This window comes from Odocoileus virginianus, chromosome 27 (assembly GCF_023699985.2).
Source record: "Odocoileus virginianus isolate 20LAN1187 ecotype Illinois chromosome 27, Ovbor_1.2, whole genome shotgun sequence".
In the NCBI taxonomy this organism is placed as follows: Eukaryota; Metazoa; Chordata; class Mammalia; order Artiodactyla; family Cervidae; genus Odocoileus; species Odocoileus virginianus.
Genome location: NC_069700.1, coordinates 19,651,811 through 19,667,382, shown reverse-complemented (window position 1 = coordinate 19,667,382; position 15,572 = coordinate 19,651,811). Strand labels below are relative to the sequence as shown.

General features: G+C 42.7%; 1 long non-coding RNA gene across 3 annotated transcripts; it reads left to right on the top strand.

The window, feature by feature from the left end:
- The first annotated feature begins 62 nt into the window (after nucleotides 1-62).
- LOC110146467 (uncharacterized) lies at nucleotides 63-9,240 on the top strand. 3 transcript variants are annotated; one of them, XR_011483879.1, is made up of 3 exons: nucleotides 63-398; nucleotides 1,772-2,093; nucleotides 2,484-9,240. It is a non-coding gene; the product is annotated as an uncharacterized lncRNA (long non-coding RNA). The 3 variants fall into 3 exon arrangements; XR_011483880.1 differs by having other exon boundaries at nucleotides 1,772-5,542; nucleotides 5,990-9,240; XR_011483878.1 differs by having other exon boundaries at nucleotides 1,772-9,240.
- The last annotated feature ends 6,332 nt before the right edge of the window (nucleotides 9,241-15,572 follow it).

The following is a 15,572-nucleotide window of genomic DNA, read 5'->3' as shown; positions in this document are numbered from 1 at the left end:
GTACATTCCGATTGGCTGATTTTCTTACGCTACAGCATCGAGCATCCAATCGAGAGCTGCTTCTTTTCCGGGTTTTCCGCGCGGCGTCTCGCAGTGGCGGGAAATGTTCCATCCGGCGCCCTCCCCTCTCCGCCCTTACTGACGAGAAGGCGGACCAATTGGACGAGGGGATACTCGCGAAACCAGGTCATTGCAGAGCCCGCGAACGCCCGGAGCTGCATTCTGGGAGTTGTAGTCGTCCCCCGTTTCCCGGTACTTTTACAAACGTTCGTGTTTTTTCCCACAAGTTGTTTCCTGACCTGCTGAAGAGTGAAGAAACTCAGCCCGGCTGTTGGACTGAAAGTAGCTTAGACGTCAGAGAACAGAGGTTTAGAACGCAGGGCGATAAAAACATAAAGGCAAGTCGTTTAAAAACTATATTCAAATCAGTTGTGCCTGGATATATTTTTCAGTCAACCAGTCTCTGGTGGTATCCGGGGCGGGTGGTTGGGGGGAGTGAATTTCGAGAATCTGAGGGGAAAATAGAATAACATCTTTGGAGAGGTTCTGTAGTTCAGTGACTTGTTTGCTAACTGAATACCGGGGCCTGAAGTAGCTCATAAAAATATCAAGCCGCAGAAGAGGGAAAAATAAGATAAAAATGGTCGGGATGTTACCCACTCTCACCCCTACTTCCCGCTGCCCTCCGAGGTGGCCTTATATATGTTACACGAAATTGTGGACGTAATTACTACACCGTCCTACTTGCAAGCGGGTAAGTTAAAGGCTTTCTCCCCTTATTAGAAGGTCACAAGTTCTTTTTTAAAAGCTTAGTTTATTGAAAGATAATTAGGAGAAACAAAGTTGTTTCAAGCCTCTTAAGTAATGAACAGGACTAGACATTTGGTAACCATATCTGAAATTTCGACCAATAACTTATTAAATTATGTTTGAAAGTCTCTGGGACTCACTGTACACTTAAATATAATCCGCCCAAGCAAAATGTATATGCCATCTATTTGTATGTGTGTATTCTTAGTTATTACACAGTTTATAGTTAGCATATTTTTTGTGTCATCCTAGCGGGCAGATCCTTAGTCAGAGGAAAAAGGCTGTCATCTGGCTAGCTGCTTTTGTTTATAAAGGGGAAAAAAGGAAGGAATTCTAGATGAGGATTCTGTTTGCAAGTATGTAGTAAGAGATAATTATTTATTCACTTGAGAATGCCTTTATCACTTGATCTTAACTGTCAGTTTATGACTATATTGAAGACCCAATGTCCTCTGCTCTGAAATCAACATGAAATTAATGCTAAAAGAACCAGGAAGCTTAGTTCAAATAAGTAAAAAAAAAAAAAAAAAATCAAGTTATTTGTAATGGAAAGTTCAAAAAAGTAGAAATATGAAAACCAAATCTTAATGTTTCCTTTTTTTTTTTTTTTTTTTTGGCCCTACTGTGGGACTTGTGGGATCTTAGTCCCTTTACCAGGGATTGAACCCAGGCCCCCAGCAGTGAAATTGTTGGAGTCCTAAGCACTGAACCACCAGGGAATTCCCAAAAATTTCATTCAGAGTTGTGGAATTTTGCACAGAGAACCGTCCTGCCATGGTTCTGGATAAAGACTGGGTTTACTTTAATGTCATTATCCTCAGCTGTGAAAGACATTCAGATTTTTTTTCAAGTTTTCATTTTATATTGGAGTATAGTTGATTAAAAATGTTATGTTAGTTTTAGGCATACTGCAAAGTGATTCATTTATACATACATGTGTTTCTATTGCTTTCACATTTAGGTTAGTACAGAATACTGCACAGAGTTCCGGAGAAGGCAATGGCACCCCACTCCAGTACACTTGCCTGGAAAATCCCATGGATGGAGGAGCCTGGTGGGCTGCAGTCCATGGGGTCGCGAAGAGTCGGACACGACTGAGCGACTTCACTTTCACTTTTCACTTTCATGCATTGGAGAAGGAAATGGCAACCCACTCCAGTGTTCTTGCCTGGAGAATCCCAGAGACGGGGGAGTCAAGTGGGCTGCCATCTATGGGGTCGCACAGAGTCCGACACGACTGAAGCGACTTAGCAGCAGCAGCACAGAGTTCACTGTGCTCCACAGTAAGTCCTTGTCAGTGACATTCAGATATTTAGTCTGTATTATCTTCCTTTCATTAAGGAGTGAGATATTTGAGCTGAGAAAGTGTATTTCCTTCGTTATGCTCTGCTTCTCCAAACTGTTCAGAAGGGACAGTCAATCACATTATTGCTTAAAAAAAAACGTTATGCTCTGCTTCTCCAAACTGTTCAGAAGGGACAATTAATCACGTTGTTGCTTAAAAAAAAGTTAGGGGCATTTGTATGTATGTCATATAGAATCCAGCAGAGCCAGTGGCCCTCCTCTACTTACCGATAATGAAGAAACAGGTGTCACCTGATGAAGCCCGGCATCTGTGGTTTCCGTTTTTGCTCACTTGTTTTCTCTCTGCATCTTTTTTCTTTCTACCCTAGGCCTTGGTAGACCTAAACCAGTCTCCTAAGCTGAAGAAACACTAGGGGTCTCCTTGTAGAGCAAAAGTATGCAGGAAGCCAGTGAAAAACAGATTGCAAAGTATGGTAATACTTAAATTTTCCCTTGTCCTCTAGGAATGAGAGGTACCCATAGGCACAAAACAAGCCCATAATAAATATACTAAATAACATATATGTTTGTTCAGACCAATGAACAATATTATAAGTTGCATAACTTTTTAAATAACACTTATGATTAATAACTAGTTTAAACAACACAGGGAATATAGTCAATAATACTGTAATAACTTTGTATGGTGACAAATGGTAACTAGACTTATCCTGGGGATCATTTTGTAATTTATAAAATAGATCACTGTGTTGTACCCTTGAACTTAATGTTGTAAGTCAATTATACTTCAACTTTTAAAACAAATAAAAGAAATATTTGGAACACACAAAACCCTAGCTTTAGGCACTCAGGAAAGTGCTAGAATCCATTACAGCTTTTTGGCAGTACCTCAAAGACCACAAAATTTTGGAGGTCAAAAACTGCACCTCTAGGTGTTGGAGCAGCTTAAATAAAAACCTAGGAGTCTAGGCTTTCCCTGATGAAGCAGATCTGTTCTCTTCTTTATCAGAAACTTCTCCCAATGCTGGAGTCTAGGGTCAAAAGGGGGCTTACCTGGGCTCAGTGGTAAAGAATCTGCCTACCAAGAAGGAGAGGCGGGTTCAATCCCTGGGTCAGAAAGATCCCCTGGAGAAGGAAATGGCGACCCACTTCAGTATTCTTGCCTAGGAAATCCATGTCAGAGGAGCCTGGCAGGCTACAGTCTGTGGGGGTTGCAGAAGAGTCAGAGGAGACTTAGTGTCTAAACAACAACAACGGGGTCAAGAACACCAAGACAAGCAGGCTCATTTTTCTTCTGGGCTGCTCTGCTATGTGACTGTGGTTAACTTAACCACTCTGTACCTTGGTTTTCTTTCCTACAAAATTAAAAGTAGCATCCAGTTCAAAGAATGGTCTGAATTTTGACTGGAACCAGTCCAGACACTTCTTTGAGTGAGACCTTCTTTGCTGCAAATTGGCTAAAGGAGGTATTGTTTGGCTCAGGCTCTGCCAGTATTGAAAGCAGTCAGAGGCATTTACTTCATGCTTAAAGAACATTGTGGAAGAAGATCACAAGGTCCTTAAGAGTTAGCCAGAGTGTCTTGTAAAGACAGGAGAGTTGCACAGCCTTTGCTCCATCTTTTGCTTCCTGCAGTCCTTCAAATTAGATGTGCTACAAAGAGCAGAAAAATCCAGGAGCCAGAGAGCTTCAGTGATCCTAATTTGCTCATTAGATTTGACAGCATAGTTGACCTGCCAACATTTGTGGTTCATTGTTATTTGCCAAGGTTAATTTCAGTAGCCAGGTTTCTTAGTCCCTGAAAAGTAATCATTCTTTTGGGGTTTTTTTCAACTTTATTGAGGTAAAAGTGACAAGTAAAGGGTCATCCCCATTCTTAATTGCACAGATTTCACAGAAGCTGTGTTTGAAGAGTTTTACTTCATTCCTTAAAGACTTCCAGAGAGAAATTACAAAAAACTTGAGTGAATATAGTATATGAAATTTGCTATTAATCACCCTACTCTGTAAATCGTGTCTAGATTTATATGCATTAAAAAAATAGTCCTTTATGCTTTTAACTGCCAATGCAAAGAAATGATGAAGAGATTTAGCTATATCAATCAACCAATCAAATATTAGTTGAGCATCTATATATTTTTGTTCTTGACCAGACTTTAGGTCAGCACTGCCCAACAGAAATAGAATGGAACACACTTATATAAAAATTTTCTAGTACCTCCATTTTAAAAAGTAAAAACAAACATGTTATATATGTATAACTGAATCACTTTGCTGTACACTTGAAACTAACACAACATTGTTAATCAACTATACTCCAACTTTAAATAAAAGCTTTTTAAAAAGGAGAAAATTTTTTGAATACTAAGAGAAAAAAGAAATGTGAGATTAGTTTGATAATGTGTTATTTAACACAGTATATCTAAAATAGCATTTTAACGTATGTGTGTGCTCCATTGCTTCAGACATGTCCAACTCTTTGTGACCCTATGGACTGTAGCCCACCAGGCTTCTCTGTCCATGGGATTCTCCAGGCAAGAATACTGGAGTAGGTTACCATTCCCTTTTTCAGGGGATCTTCCCAACCCAGGGATCAAACCTATGTCTCCTGTAGCTCCTGCATTGCAGGTGGATTCTTCACCTCTGAGACATCAGGGAACATGTAATCAATGTTTAAAAAATATTAACGAGGTATTTTGCATTTTATTTATAATGAGTTTTTAAAATCTGCTGTGATTTTTATACTTCCTACAACCTGGTTCAGACTAACTACATCTTAAGTGCTCAATCACCACATGTGGCTAGTGGTTACCATATTAGACAGCACAGCCTTACATCTGTGCTAATGATTTCCTGAAATAGCCTATAGAATCCGCCTACAATACGGGAGGCACAAGAGATGCAGGTTCAATCCCTGAGTCAGGACAATCCCTTGGAGAAGGAAATGGTAACCTACTCCAATATTCTTGCCTGGGAAATCCCATGGACAAAGGAGCCTGGCAGTCTACAGTCGATGGGGTTGCAAAGAGTTGCACATGAATCTGCAGCCAAGCCTTAGTTTGACATAATAGCAACCATGTACTGAACATGTACTTTATGCCAGACATTCTGCTAAGTATTGTGTAATCTCATTTAATCTTTTCAGTACCTAGTTACACGGTTTTTAAAAAATACTTATTTGTCTGCACCAGGTCTTAGTTGCAAAACTTAGTTGCAGCATGCAGAATCTTTAGGTGCAGCATAGGAACTCTTAGTTCATTGCATGTGGGGTCTAGCTCCGTGATCAGGGGTGGAACCCAGGCCCCCTGCATTGGGAGCGAGGAGTCTTAGCCACTGGACCACCAGGAAAGTCCTGTGATATGGTTATTTTCAATCCTTATTTTACAGGTGAGGAGACTACAGCATAAAAGATCCCAGTAAAGAACAGAGGTAGGATTTGGCCCCCGTCTATATGACTTTATCAAATAGCGTTTAAGAACAAATGAGTATGTTAAGATCCAAATACAAAATCTAACTCATGAAATTCAATAGAATTTACTTAAATATTAAGCAAACAGGTGTTTTATATTTTAAAATACTTTACTTGCATTAAAAACACAGTATATTGTATTTTTACATTAGTATATTATAGTTTTGCTTATCCATTTTACTGTCAAAGGTTTATAGGGACCTTTCTCTGGACATTATGGATAGTTTAAAATGGAGCAGCATCACACAACCTTATAAGTCAATTATACTTCAATTTAAAAAAAGTTGGAGTAGCATCTGTGTTTTATAACATTTGCTTATTCATTCATTTAATCAATTGCATGTAAGCTATGTATGAGACAATAAATTGTATGTAATTTATAATCAGTTTTTATTCTATCTTTCAAGTAAACCATACATCATCATTTTGTGTGGAAAGCTCGGCGGAGTAGACTCTGAAAAAAGGACATGGACAGCCTCTCTGGGAGACTGACAAAACTTTACTTCTACAGCAAATCATTTTATACATGAAAGCAAGGAAATAGCTTACAAAAACCAAGGTTACACAGATGGAGCTTGTACAAAAACCAAGGTTACACAGATGGAGCTTGAGCATGTACAAAGTTGATAACAGCAAGTTTACAAAGTTCATGAGACACATAGACTCTATTTTCTCAGGATCAAAAGACAGTCTGTTTTCCTCAAGGCAAGCTTGTTATCCTCAGCACTATTCTCATGCAGTCGTAAAAGCCATATATGCAGGAAATGTTTCCCAGGGCAAAACCTCTAGACATGCCTGGCGGCCCTGGCCCTTCGCCAGTTCCTTGTGAGGACCTTCTCCTCAAGGCAGTCGCGTAGTTTCCCTCAACAATTTTGAAGCTGCAAAAATTTTAAATACCTGTCTTTATTCAGCTTTGAGGTGAATTCAGCTTTGAGATGCTGGTATTTATTCATACTGTAAATAATACTACTGGTATTTTATTATGTGCAAGATATTTAGGGGGAATACAAAGGTAAGATGAAACGTGTACAATACAGTATCTAAAATAAGGCACAAACATAAATAACCATGAGAAAAGGCACATGTGTTCTAGCATGGTTCAGGGTGCCATGTGTATTAAAAGAGGCAGATTTTTATGCATGTTTTTGAGGCACCTTGCAGTACAAGCTGCAGATAACAAATTTGCACAGGAGTGATGAGGGGAAGCAAAAGAAAGAGGGTAGTATTTGATTTGAGGGTCAAAAGGTGGGCAGTAGTTCCTCTAGGGAGATGTGACAGCGGTGACATTCTAAGCAAAGTGTAAAGGCAGCGTTGACTGGGAGAGGCCGAGGTAGATGGAATGAAGGGTCAGTGGGATGGGTTGGGGCAGGGTAGAACTGGAAGCAATCAGGTGCATCCAGGCTGACTGTAGGGGACACTGACCAGCAGGGAAAGGAGATGTGCTTCAGTTAGTAGGCAAGAGGGAGCCATGGATAGCTTTTGAGCAGAAGAGAGACAGTATTAAATTTGTGCACCAGGAAGACTAATGTAGACAGAGGATGTGCAAAATGGATTATTTTAATCAGATTAAAAGAAGAGAGCTGGAAAAGATATTCAAAGAAGGGACAGAAAGAAGAGGATGAGAGAGACATATTCCAGAGTAAAAAATGGACAGATCTAAAAGCTGTTTGGATGAACTGAGAATGACGGGGAGAGAGAGAGAAAAATTACCTATATGTGGAATAGAATACATTCTCACAGACAGTGCCTCAAGGACTTACAAAAAGCATATAGTTTGTAAATGATCTTTAGTAAGAATCAGTAATTATTTTGCAGTTAGGACACAGAAAAAGAAACAAGAGACAAACAAGTCTCTTAAAACACCAGTAGTTGGGAGAGGAATACAATGCTAGTGTTAGTTTCACAACTTTATCTCAGACAGTATGGAAAAGGAAGGAAATTTATATTTTGTTGAATTTTAAAATGAGGTATATGTAAACTATATCTCCATAAAGTGAAGTATGTATAAATTATGCCTCAGACAAGTTTATTTTGAAAATGTAAGCGAAGAAAATAAATCATAAAAGCACTATGTGTGTGGTCAGCTTGACATGAGGGGGAGGAAGAGCAAGTGCTCTTTGAAGTAAGCTGAATGTTCCTTTTAATTGGTACCGTGCCATTTGCCTAAAAACCTACAGTTGCAGTCCATAGCATTTACAGTTTGATAGAGGCCAGGGTTTGGAAAGACTGAAATCTCTTCCTATCCTCTATTCACTAAACATTTGACAACAGCAGAGCAGGTTTTGAAAGATATATTTGTGAAGCACCGTGGTATACAAGCTTCAAAAATGGTTGTACTGATGACTCATCTGTCCTTTACAGAGATACACTTAGATCACCTCCTCTAGGCCCCACCCTCCAGCTCGTACCCACAGTTCACTTCTAGGACCTTACTATATTCTTCTAGCTCAATTGTGGAAATCTTTAGATAAAAATTAGTACAAGCCTTTGTTATCCTTCTTCCAGCCCTGCACTATTCTGTTTTTTTTTTTTTTAATAGTGTAGAAAATCCTTTAACACTCTTAATTTTATATGTTAAGTGCTACAATGTTCAAAACAAAATCTCTGAGAAGCAGAGAGGTTTAGTGTTCACCTCTTTCCCCAGCCTTTCACTGGGTTCTTTGATAAGCCTCCAGAAATATCTCAGGTCTGAAACCAAACCCAGATGGATATTTTTCCTGGCCTGTGTTCATCTGGTTAACCACCTGTTTCTCTCTGTGCTAACACAGGAAGGGGATATGAGAAAATGGAAGGTGTTGGCTCAGAGCCCGAGAGGTCTGGGGAGGGTGGCTTTTAAAATAATGATCCTTTATTCCCTGCCATGTTCCAGTGCTGCCTGCATTAATGTAAATTCAGAGTGTGCCAGCGATGTTTATTAGAAATAAATGAATATCCGAATTGCAGAACTGGAAGTCACCTTAGAAGCCATTTAGTCTAAAGCCTCATTTTATAATCTAGACAACTGAAGCCCAGTTTGATTCTGAAATCAATATATTTAAACCAGATTTTTTTTAAAGGTAAAGAAATATTCAGGAGACAACAAGACCCTGAAGGAAGGGTAGATTTGAGCAAATCAAACTTTTACAGTTGGAAAATAGTTATTGAAAGAATAAATTAAGACTAGTCAAAAGCAGAATAGAAACATTTGTAAAGTAGAAGATGGAGCTGAGGAAATTGCCATAATACAGCAGAGTGGGGAAAATGAAAACTAAAGAGAAATTAAAAGAAAGAAATGATAGAATGAAAAAGTTCAAAATACATCCAGTGGGAATTTCAGATGGAGAAAAACAAAGGAAATAATAGTTGAAAATTTTCCAACATTGATCAAAGACTAGAATCCTCAAACTAAAGAATCACAATGAATCCTAGGCAAGGAATATTAAACCTTCACTTAGACCCACTGTAATGAAACCCAGAAATATGGGAAAACTATTCAAAGAAATCCCAAAGAGAAGAGGAACATTCTGAATGATAATAGATTTCTCAATGTAATATCAAAGGCCAGAAGCAATGGAATAATATTTTAAAGGTTAAAAAAAAAAAAAACCAAAAACCTAACAACCTATAATTCTGTACCTTGTTAAACTGTTATTAAAGAGGTAAAATATTTTCAGAGTAACACTCTGGACCTTTGTTGAATGGACTCTGTATTTTTCTCTAGGGCTGCCATAACAAAATACCATAGGCTGGATGGCTTAAACAACAGGTCTAGAGGCTGAAGTCCCAGATCAAGATCTGGAAGGGTTTGGTTTCTGATGAAACCACATAGTCCTCACATAGTCCTTCCTTTGAGCATGTGCAGAGAAAGAAAAAGCTCTCTTACACTTGTAGTAAGGCAACCAGTCCTAGTGGATTAGGGCCTCACCCTTATGATCTCATCTAACCATAATTATCTCCTAAGGACCCTATCTCCAAATACAGTTAAATCGGGGGTTAGGGCCTCAACATATGAATTTTGGAAGGACACAGTTCTGCCCACAGCCAGCTCCCAAAGGATACATTTCAGAAAGAAATGAAATTGAATATGGAAGTAAGGAATGGGGTGTAAAAACATTGGTGAGCAAAGAAACTGGTAAACATAAAGGTAAATCTAAAGAAGTATTGACTCTAAAAAGCAATACTGCTAATAATGACTAATTTGGAGGGAGGTAAAAACTAGATGGAAATAACTCCATTGTCCAATAGTACCTTCCACAATGATAGTTTTCTATATCTGCTCAGTTCAGTATGGTAGCTATTAGCCACGTGTGGCTACTGAGTGCTTAAAATGTGGCTATGCAACCAAGGAAACGAATTTATTTAACATTACTTAGTTTAAACCTAAGTATCCACATGTGACTTGTGGTTACTGTCTTAAATAGCACAACTTTAGGTAATAGTAACATGGCAAAATTAAATGTTTTAAAGTCTTTATTCATTTGGAAGGAGAATGACATCTTGAAGGCAGTTATGTTAAAAGTTTATGTTAAAATTTTTTAGGGCTTCCCTGGTGGCTGAGCTGGTAAAGAATCTGCCAGCAATGTGGGAGACCTGGGATCAATCCCTGGGTTTCGAAGATCCCCTGGAGAAGGGAATGGCTACCCTCTCCAGTATTCTGGTCTGGAGAATTCCGTGGACTGTATAGTCCCTGGGGCCGCAAAAAGTTGGACACGACTGAGCAACTTTCACATACACACAGGTTAAAAATTTAAGGACAGGGGCTTCCCTGGTAGTCCAGCGGCTAGGACCCCATGCTCCCAGGTTCAGTACCTGATAGGGGAACTAGATCCTACATGCTGTGACTAAGAAGTTCGTGCACTGCAGCTAAGACACAGTGCAGCCATATAAATAAATACATCTTTTTTAAATTTAAGGGTAAAGACTAAAAAAAAATTTATCACTGCCAAAGCAATAAAGGGAAAAGAGAAAACACTATTGATGCATAGAAGACAGTAAAAGAGGTGGGGGGAAAAAATCAAAGAAAAGCTGAGTAAATAGCATAAGAACTATTATAAATAAGGAGTGAATTGGTTATTCTTATAATGGAATGTAGACATTTAATCAGGAGACTGCCACGTGAAAAAATAACATAGCAAAAGATACGTACAGTCCGTTTTATATGAATGCTCTCCTGGCCTCTCATTGAAGTCCTCCAAGCCTTTCTCACTTGCTCCACTACCTTCACGAGTCGTCTTTGAGACGTTTAGAATTTTAAACTTTGAAGTCTTTTCTCTCTCCTGCTCTAAGCTAGGACACTCAAACCAGCTTGCAGGGATCGCCCAGGGTGCTTTGTCAGGAAGACAAGGGAGACAGACTAGGGGCAGTGTCTGGAAATGAGAACTTTCTGGGGGGCCCCAGAAGCAGCACAGAATCGTACATCTGCCTTGTCTTACCTTGTGGGAGCTGCAGCAGGGAGCCAAGAGGGTAATGGAGAGGGATGTGACAGTTGCTGACACCTAGTGTTCATGCCCTTCCTACCCTGTGTCCCCAGCTGAAGTGCGGAGCCCCCAACAGCCTTCTCACACCCAGTCTTGGCCTTCCAAAGCCAGCCCTGGTCTTTATAACAGTCCTCTCTTTTCAAAAGGAGTCAGCTGGTGCTTACAGCTGTGGGTGGTATCTTAACAGAGACAGCAGTCTGGCCCAGCAAGATATTTCTGTCAGCTGTGCTGTGCGAACCGATCTGTTCTGTTTGGTTTCCATTGCAGGGATTTTCCAACAAAGATGTTTGTGCAGATGGTATGGTGGAGGGTGACTGGCCCTGCCTTGAGCCAGCTTCCTCACTGGCCAGCCAGCCTGAAAGATCTGCTGGCCTTTAGCAATGAGCAGTGCAGGGGCCCTGTTGAAGTGGAAGCAAGTAAGTGGGGGGCCAAGTAAACCCCCCTGCACAATGCAGTGAAGCAGACACACGAGGGCAGAGCAGTGGCTCATTTGGAGGAAGCCTGCTGTTTGCTTCAAGAGGGAACAAGACAATAGGTCTATACTTACCTCTCCCTGTTGACAGATCGGGGTGGCTGTGGTGGGTAGGAAACTCCTTGTTGGGACCTGGGCAGGTCTAGGTCAGCCAGAATGGATGAAAGCCAGGAGACCAGCTCTCTGGTTCTGTCCCTCCCTGCGCAGGCTCCAGCTGGAATGAAACCGGGGTCCAGCCTAAGGGCCTCGGACATTAGGAAGCGTTACTGTCTTGGACCCTCCACAGCATCATCTGTTGTACCAGGCACATCCCTAATTATCTCCAGCTGCTAAAGGAACCCAAAAGGCAGCAGCCACAACAAATTCTGCAGCAGTGGGGCTTCTCTGGGAGTCCTTTTCTCAATAACATCATCCTTCACCTACTGCCATTCCAGCCACTCTCTGAAATAGAGGTAGGAAGAGAGTGCAGGGCCTTTTGTGTTAAATTGGCCTAGGTTAAGCTAGGTTTAGCTCCACCCTGACCCTCCCATCAGCCCCAGCACCTTCCAGGGTGTCTGCAGTGCCCCCTACAGCACACGTGAGCCAAGTGCGCCAGCTCCAGCCCAGAGCCACAGTGTCAGGTGCCACCTGACTTGCTGCCATGATTGCCTCTGATACAGTAGAGAAGAGGTGCCTGGTCAGCGAAGTGGCCTGGGAATCAGCTGCTGGGCCACCAAGACCATCACAGTTCCCCCATGGCAGTCCTGGTCCAAGACACCTATACCCGGCTCCAGGAGGCAGAGCCATTCTTCAGGACAGAATGGGGTGAGGGTGATGACTAACTGCCTGACCTGACATTGGAACATTCTTGTGTGGTATTATGGTAGGTGTCTCGTGTACAAATGGTTTTAGTCTTTGTAGGCATAGATACTGGCCATTTTGGGCCTTAGGGTCTCAAAGCATCCTTGGTGTCTTATTTAGGGTCATATAGCAGAGAGTAGGGGGCTTCCCAGGTGGTGCAGTGGTTAAAAAAAAATCCACCTGCCAGTGCAGGAGACATGAGTTCAATCCCTGGGTTGGGAAGATCCCCTGGAGAAGCAAATGGAAACCCACTCCAGTATTCTTGCCTGGGAAATCCCATGAATAGAGGAGCCTGGTGGACTATAGTCCATGGGGTCTCAAAGAATCAGACTCGACTGAGCACACACTCACACAGTAGAGTAGAATACACAGATAACTCGTAATGATCACCTCCAACTCTCATCCTCAGGGGGAGGTGTGTCAGTGGATATTTTCAAACTGACGGGAAGACGGTCTCCTGTGATGCTCTCAGCAGGTGATGCTGAATCTGTGGGAGAGACTTATGTCTTTCTGTGCTTTTGACTTTCTCAACTTCTGCGCCATTGTTCAACTCCCCCCCTTAGCCTGGCCTCACTGAGGCCATGATCAGACCTCCAGGTAGATACCTGCCTTCTGTGGTTCCAGAAGGTTGAGGCTGCAGGGACAGCCTCTCTTCCCTTTCACTGTCACCCAGCTCCACCCAGGAACTGGGACTGACTCTGATCAGCAGCCAAACTTGACCGACACCCCAGAGAATGCTGCTGGGTCTACAGTGCTTAAGTACCGTGACATTTTCACATGAGAAGCCGAGTGATCCCGGAGCACCCTGATCTCAGTTGGGCTCGCTTGTGTAACAGAGAGACCAGTTGAGACCTGAAGAGATTCCAGGACCTTGGGGTCCTAGGAGATGGGCTTCCTGAGTTCAGAACTTGTCCAACTTTAGGATCCACCCAAAGCTTACCTTCACAGACCGCCTCAGCTCTCTCCCCAGAAGTTTTCTCTTGGCAGAGTGCCTGCGCCAAGTGAAACATGAGCCTGGGCTGTGCTTTTACCCTCCTGATCCAAGGACTGAGTGCCACCCCTTCTCCATGGTCACTGATTCCAGCTGCCTAGGGTCCCTGGGGCCCCAGGACCAGCCTTCCTCTTGTCTCAAGCCTGAAACAGCTCAGAAGGAGGCTTGTTCCTCTTCTTTCTCACCTCCAAATTAGCAAATAAATGCCTGTCCCATCTCTGCTGTACCCCCTGAGCAAAATAAAATCTTCCTTGTCGTCCTTGTTTTCATCATTAACATTAAAAACCCCCCACCAACGCCCCCCAGCATAAACCTTAAAGGAGGGGAAAAGAGTAACAAAAACTTTTACTAAGTTACACTTTTTTGACTGTAGAGCTATCTCATTGTGGTGTAGTTTTCACCCTGAAGTCGTCCCCACACCCCCCACCCACCTCCCCACCCTTACTGCACACACAACATGTTCACCAGTGAGTTTTTTCACTTCTAGGACACTGAGGGGAGGAGAGAAAAGTGAAAAGGGGCAGGACACAAGGTAAACACGGCAAAATCAAATCGTAGCTGGGTCTAGGGGTTGTCTGGCTCCACTTCGAAAGATGGGGAAACCAAGGCTCCTGTCCAGCTCTGCACGACTCCAGCCCACCATTTGTCTCTGACAGTTGTAGCCTCGGCTAGGTGGGTGAGGGTAGGCTGGAAGGAGGACCGAGATAGGCCAGGGAAATGTTCTCGCCTTCTGAAAACTGTAAGGGTCAGGGCAGAAACCACCTCTTTCAGGAATCCCTCTGGTTAACTCAACGCGGAGAACGAACAGCCCCATCATCCAATGAGCTACTGGGCTGCAGTCCTACAATGGCCAATCACAACCGGAAAAAGGCGGGTGCTTAACAAGGCAGAAGTTCTTGTTGGTCTAATTGATTACCCTGCACACACACGTATCCTAATTGTCTACCACACACACACCGCTGTACAGTTCACTCCACCCTTCCCTTGTAACTCCTGCTCCTCCTAGCTGGTCCTCCTGTCCCCAGCTCCCTCCTTCCCCCTCCAGTTCATCCCTCTTTACTCCCGAAGGGTTATCTTTTTTTAAAGGCCAAAGTGATCATGGTGCCTCTCTGGGTAATTTCCGTCAGTGACTCTCTTTGGCTCTTAGGAAGGTGTTCAAGCTCCTTAGCTTGGAGCCTCTGCAGCCCCACACCTCCCCTCTCACCCTACCCTGCAGAACTAACTGCAGTTCTCCCAAAGGACCGCACTGTGTCACCCCTGTGCCTTCTGCAAGTCCCACTTGTGTTACGTTGCTAAGTTTGTGGCAATTTGTTACAGCATATGTGCTCTGCATGTTTGCCTGCTAAGTCACTTCAGTTGTGTCCGACCTTTTTCAGCCCTGTGGGCCGTACCCTGCCAAGCTCTTCTGTCCACAAGTTTCTCCGTGCAAGGACACGGGAGTGGGTTGCCATCCCTCCTCTAGGGGATATTCCTGAGCCAGGGATCAAACCCATGACTCCCGTCTCCTGCATTGGCAGGCGGGTTCTTTACCAATAGTGGCACCTGGGAGGCCTGATACAGCAACAGTAGGAAACTAATACCGATGATTATTTGAACAGAGTTGGTTAAGAGAAGGGCATATTTGTGTGTGTACTGGTGTAAAGGGATATAGATAAATATTTATACCTTTATGAGTGATCAAAGTGGGGCCTAAGAAATTTAAAGTAGAACCAACAGATGAGTATGTCGGCCACTATCAACTACTTGGGCTATAAAGCAGCCACGCACATGTAACCAGTTGTTTACAGGCTCCTTTGACAGTGAAGACAATTTGTTCCCCTATGGCTGGGGATGATCGTGCATGCCCTCTCTCGGCACTTTATAAGAAAATAGAACACCTTGGAGCCTTATTAATACAAACATCAGCAACAGTACTTTCTTCTCAGGAATGGAAAAAGGGGGGTTAATGTGGAAGGAAGGAAAAGGACCTGAAGGGAAAAGTCAATGAAAAAGCAGGATGGATAGTTATCACCTCGGGTTGGCCCCGCCTGGAGTGCCAGGTGCTGGCTGTTGGCCTGATGCACTTGGAACTTCAGCGGCCTTTGTGCCTCATCCTTTGCGATTCTTCTCTGTGCCATAGCAAGGGTGGAGGCTGTGGTCCAACTCTGGGCATTAGACCTCTCCTCAAACAACCCAGAATATTCTTTGGAAGGACTGATGCTGAAGCTCCAATACTTTGGCCACCTGATGCA